Here is a 6,000-nt window from a genome sequence, read left to right as displayed (position 1 = left end):
CACCCCACAAAGCGCGGGGGCTCGCAGCTCCAACAGCCGAGGCAAGGGACTCCGCCAAGCCCGGGAGCAGCGCCCTGAGGTGACCCCAGGGCGAGCATCCAGCGCTGCCCGAGGGAACGCGGCACGAACCCGCCACAGCGGCCGCCGCCTCTCCCCTCACGGCGCAGCCACTTGGTACGTCCCTCCTCCCCCCACCCCCAGCAGTGGTTTCACCCCTCCGCCTCACACACGGCAGGGGCGTGGCCTCACCCTCACGGCTTTCCCCGCCCTCATCCATATTCATGAGGAAGAGACGGGCGGCCCCAATGCGGAGGGGCGGTGCACCCAAGCCCCGCCCCCGGTCGATGAATATTGATGAGGCGCGCCGTGGCGTCGGGGGCGGCGCGGGCGGTGATTGGCCGGGCGCGGCGGCGCGCGGTGACGCGCGCGGCGGCGGTGCGGGTCCCGATTGCTGCAGCCGCTTGTCAGTGTGACGAAGATTGGCACCCGAGGTAAGCGCTGTCACTCAAACCCCGCTCCAGCCCCGCCGTCCATCACGGCGCGCCCGCCGCCCGGGCACGGCCGCACCGGGGAAGCGGCAGAGCGGCTGGGGAAGGGGCGAGCGGGGCGGCGGCGGCGGCGAGGGGAGAAAGGGGCACCCGCTCTCCGCCGCCGCTCGCACGGACCGGGGGGTTTAAGGGGCGGTGGCGGGCGCGGGGAGGGGAAGGAGGGGAATAGGGGGGGGGGAGCGAAGCGAGGAAGGTTCTGGAACGGCCGCCGTGCGCCCGTTGTGTCCCGGCGGGGGCGCGCGCGGGGAGGGGACGCGGGAGCGCGCGCGGGTCCGCGCGGAGGAGGAGGAAGAGGAAAAGGAGGGAGGGAGAGGAGGCGACGCGATGCTTAAAGGGGCAGCGCCGTGCTGGCCGCTCCTCGGAGGCGGCGGGGGGAAAACGGGGGGCGCTCCGGGGGCTCCGCCGGCCCCGGGGCCGCAGGGCGGGCTGGCACCGCCGCGGCAGCTGCTCCCCGCTCTCCTTCTCTCCCTGCCGTGATCCCGCTCCCCCTGCACACCTGCCCTGGCCCGGGGGGGAGAGCGGGAAGGGCAGGCGGGGATATTCCCCGTTTTGGGGGATGTGCCCCGTTTTGGGGGATGCTCCCCCCGCTTTGGGGGATATTCCCCGTTTTGGGGGATGCTCCCCCCGCTTTGGGGGATATTCCCCGCTTTGGGGGATGCGCCCCGTTTTGGGGATGCTCGCCCCGCCTGCCGCGTTCATAGAAAGCGGAGCCCGGCCGCCGGGCGCGGTGTGCGCGGAGCCCGTTTGGGTTTCTCCCCGGTTTCTGCCTCCTTTTCGCCGTGACCCCGCGCTCCCGCGGCTGCCTTGGGAGCAGACACCTTCCCGACAGCCAGGCCGAGGGTTGCCGGGTGTTTACGCGGCCGCAATTAGGAGCTGAGACTTGACACTGCCCAGAGGCCGTGCTGGGGATGCGTGTAAACAATAATAAATCAAGCGCTGGTTTTATCCCCAAGTATTGCCTCGGTGAGCCGCGTGTCCCAGGTCTCATGGAGCAGCCCATGGCTTTCCTTCGCTCCCACCACGCCGGAGCTGGTCAATTAACAATATGACAATATGAGTAGTTACAACGTTTGTGTGATAATTCTCTGTGTAGCTAATTGCTGTTTTTAAAATTATAGTTTGTTAAATATTTTCTTTAGTCTTAAATAGTGATATATAGTGTAATTTTAGAGACTGGTCACAGTATTAACTTATTTTTTTAATCTACTGCTGCTGGAGTTTTTAGTCCCTTCTTGCAGTTTTGTCCTGAGTAAATGACTGGTGTGGTTTAGGGAGGGAGAATCCCAGAATGGTTTGGGTTGGAAGAGACCTAAAAACTCATCTTGTTCCACCCCCCTGCCATGGCAGGGACACCTTCCACTGTCCCAGGTTGCTCCAAGCCCCAGTGTCCAACCTGACTTTGGACACTTCCAGGGATGGGGCAGTAAATAATTTATTCCTAATGCAAGACACCATATCTGGTATGAAACCCTTAAAAGTGAATGAATTGGTGGTTTGTTGGCTTTTTTTTTTTTTTTTTTTTTTTAAACACTTGCACTTAAGAGCTGCCCAGGCAAGATTGATTTTTTTGTCTTTGCCCCTCTTTGGAATAGGTTGTGTGCATTCCATTAAACAGATCCCAGGAGCAGGGAACATGGGCATTATGTTCTGGATGTTGGAAAACACTTGGGCCAAAATCCTGTGGAGGAAAGCAAGAGGCTGTAGGTCACTCTAAAAGTACGCTGATATCCAATTTAATTTTTTTTTTAACTAAAAAAAAAAATACTTTCTTAGTTTTTACAAAAAAAGTCCAAAATCCTGTGGAGGAAAGCAAGAGGCTGTAGGTCACTCTCAAAGTACGCTAATGTCCAATTTAATTTTTTTTAACTAAAAAAAAAAAAAATGCTTTCTTAGTTTTTACAAAAAAGTGCACACTAATTAGTTCCTAATTTTATTCTTGAGCGTGCTCTTGCACAAAATTTCATTAGTATAGATTGTTTAATGAGGAGAATTGTAACAAGTGTGGCTTAGGGTAGCCACACATCCTGCTGTTCACACGCTCAGGGGTTGTTCCCTGTCCTCTGTGGGGTGTAATCAGTTCGTGGGCTGCCTGTGCTGTGGGGTTACATCCCTGTGCCTCTGTCTGTCTGTCTGTCTGTCTGTGTGGTTGGAGTGAGATGGCTTCTGCAGCTGGATGGAGCCCTGGTCAGCCCCTGTTAGCTGCATGTGTGAGTTTTATGGAGTACACCGAACCAGGAAACAAGATGTTGTGATTGTATCAGAAATCCATCCTTACGTGTATTTCCAGACTCTGCCATTGCTGCAGTATCAAGCAACAGCAAATGCATTCTGAGTGCATTTTCTGTCAAGTAAAATTGCAGATTTATCCCTTTCTGAGTCTGTGTATAATCACACTCACATCGTCATTCAAGTTTTAAAAAATTTTTGAAGGGAAAAAATCCCCCAAACATTTCACATAATCTATTCAAAATAATTCTAATTATTTTTCTCATGTATGTTCTGTCTTCAGTTTATGACCTGTACAGTATATTTATTTTGACTGTCACCACTTGACATATTTTCTTGTCATCTCATAATTAAAGTGTCCACTGGAAAACTTCAGTGTAGGTTTTACTGTGTTTTCTTTACATAATCTCCAGTTCAGTGGTGAAAGGCAGAGCTCAGGGTGCTGCAGTCACAGGTAAAGTAGGGGCTGTTGTGCTGCACTGAGATTTTGGAGGTTCAGATCATTTCTCATTGATCTCCCCAGTGGATTTTGGCCGTGCTTTTTTTTTTAAATCTATGTTTATGTGTTTTGCTGGGCTGAAATTTTTTCTTGTTACTGTTTCCCATGTGCTGATAGAAAACCCAAGAATTCTTCACATTTTGATACATTGTTGTTAGGGTTGGTGGGATTTTGTTTTATATTTGGAAATTTCACTTTGGCATGTAGAAAGTCAAGCTGGTATTAAGTACTTACAGCTTTGATTTGTATTCTTAATACAATTTGTAATATTTGGGTTAAATAAAAATATTTTAAAGCTAAATCCTTGCAATCTTCCATTATAGGACTGAAAGGAGTTTAGAATGAATGAAGTATAAATTTAATTTATTTTAAACGCTTTAGTCTTCTGGAAGCTGTAATTTCTTCTTTCTAAAAGAATTTTGCTTTCCAACTGTATTTTTCTGTGCTGTAAGTGCAGCGCTCTAATAAAGCCCTGATAATTCTGCTTGCTACCACAGCAAGTTTGGGAATGTTCAGGAGCAGTTCAGTTTCCTGGAGAAGAGTGACTCTTTGGTGCAGTGAAACCCTGGGTTAGTGGCCGAGGGTGAATGATCACAGAGTGGAACTGCCTGTTCTAATGGCCCTGTCAATGTCCTGAGTGGAGCAGTGCAAATTGTGTTTCAGAATATTATGTCTTGGTCTGGCAGCCAAATGGTGCCTCTGCAAAACTGGCACATATGTGAAAGCTTACAGTAAAGCAGATTAATATTTTTATTTTGGTCTAAGTAAGACCAAATGCAGGTGTTTTTTGTGTGAAATTAAAAATGTTGCAAATGTTACTTCTCTTGCAGCAGCAGCAGCTGGTTACTTCACTTCTCACTTGTTCAAAGAGTCTGTAAGTTTAAAAATGAGAATTCTCAGAGGGGTTTATTTTGCTACAGCTCAGTGCTGTACAAAATGTAAAACAACTTACTGCTCTTCTAAGCAAGAGGATTCCAAGAGCAAGGAGAAAAAGCTGCTGATGGAGTTCTTTCATTTGCTTACTTGATGCCAGATGTTGCCAAAATCTTCTACCCAGACCATTTTAGATCTCCCCAAGGGAGTTGAACGGTGAAATATTCACACTTAAGCAGGTTCTTCACTTTGTTCACTGAGGTGGTTTCATGCCAGAACTGTGGAACATGGGATTCATCAGGTAGATCAGGGGTGGGGTGGAAAATAAAATAATAAATAAAAACTATGGATCTGGAAATGCCAGTTGTGTTGTTATGAAGCTGTGGTACATTTTTGTGAAGCTGCTGAAGGGCAGTAACTTGGTTCCCCTGCCAGCAAGGAGGGGATCCCACATCATGTATGGCATGAGGAGGCAAACGTTGGTGCTAGAAAGGGAAATAAAATTGAGATCTTGTTCTGGCATGGTTGGTTCTCATCCTTCACAGGAACACATTGTTTGGGGTTTGATGTGGCAGCTGCTCCAGGCCGTGGTGTTCTCGTTTTTTAATATCTAAATGTACAAAAGAGGTATTTGCTGTTAAACCTGAGGGCTGTTTAAGTACACAGAGAGTCAAAAGGTGATTTTTGAAAATGGGAGCTGAGTGTGATGATCACAGACTGTCCCTCACCTGCTGTGCCCAGGGATCTGCAGCTCTCTTGTGCAGCTGATGGGAAATTCAAGCAAAAAGTACAATATGACAGCTTGCTTCTGCTATACTGAAAGAGGGATCCATTTCTTTTAAACCTCCAAATTTCAATTTTCATTTTAATAGCGAGGTTTTGGAATTGCCTGTGTTTTTTCTTGATGGCAGAAGAAGCTAGGAAGTGTGGCTATACTTCACATCCTGCTTGGCTTTTTATGAGTTACACAGCAAACAAAGCAAAGGGAAAAGGATATTATCATACTTGCTGAAAAATAAAGTCCAAGCCTTTTATATTCCAAGGAAACGGAGGCAATTAGAGAACAGAAATTGGATCTTTATACGTTTTTGACATGCCTAGAGAACAGAGGAATGAAAATGTGTGTGCTGTGTTGTATGATTTGGTAACTAAAGAACTTCTGGGTCAGTCTGTGGTCACTTAATTTATGTTTTCTACCCAATTTTTATGTGGTCTAGGCCATGATAGTAGCAATACCAGAAGGAAGATTACCTGGTTATCTTTATTATTATTATTATTATTTTGGGGTGTTAATTTCAGTCTCTTAATTCTTAGTCCAACTGAAATTTGCCATGATGAATATGTTTGAGCAGAGTTATTCTGCCAACTTAAAAATGACTCAGCATCTTGAGAATGACTCTAAGTAAATATGTTAATTTATAAGAAAGGCAGGATTCTTCTTACTTAAGAGCATATCAGCAGTTGAGTTGTGGATTTTAGTGTTGCAGAGGGGAAAGGATCATAAGAATTCACATGGAGCATGTTCTTTGAGAACCTTCAACAGACCAAAACCTCTTGGAAAAAACTGCTTTCTATAGTACTGGGCAAATATTTATTATCTAAATTACCTGAATATTCTGTGAGTGTCTTCCTGTCTGTTGGTCCTTGCATGTCACCTGCCTGGGCAGGCATCACCTGGACCAAGCAGTTCAGCCTGATGCTGCTCACAGCAGTAGGTGATGGGTAAGTTTAATCCTAAATAGTCTTTTCTACCCCAGAACACTTAGGCAGCAGTCATAACTCTTGGGAGGATGGAGGCTTGTGTTTGGGAGAGGTGGGAAGCAAGAGTGGAGCAGGAAAGGAAGAGTTGTTATT

At 47.5% G+C, this 6,000-nt stretch overlaps 1 protein-coding gene across 6 annotated transcripts in view; it reads left to right on the top strand.

Annotated features, from left to right (window-relative positions):
- Nucleotides 1-399: 399 nt before the first annotated feature.
- PKNOX1 (PBX/knotted 1 homeobox 1) overlaps nucleotides 400-6,000 on the top strand; it is a 36,656-nt gene continuing 31,055 nt past the window's right edge. For 2 of the 6 annotated variants that reach the window (XM_041399775.1, XM_041399770.1), the window contains exon 1: nucleotides 400-491. The gene's annotated coding sequence lies outside the window, so the exon portion shown is untranslated. Of the gene's footprint in view, nucleotides 492-1,166; nucleotides 2,265-2,347; nucleotides 2,384-6,000 lie in introns of those variants that run through there. The other 4 variants (XM_041399773.1, XM_041399774.1, XM_041399768.1 and 1 more) reach the window with 4 other exon arrangements.

The sequence above is a fragment of the Onychostruthus taczanowskii genome, unplaced genomic scaffold, assembly GCF_017590055.1.
Source record: "Onychostruthus taczanowskii isolate IOZ18803 unplaced genomic scaffold, ASM1759005v1 scaffold17, whole genome shotgun sequence".
NCBI classification, from domain to species: Eukaryota; Metazoa; Chordata; class Aves; order Passeriformes; family Passeridae; genus Onychostruthus; species Onychostruthus taczanowskii.
This window is presented reverse-complemented; position numbering and strand designations above follow the sequence as displayed.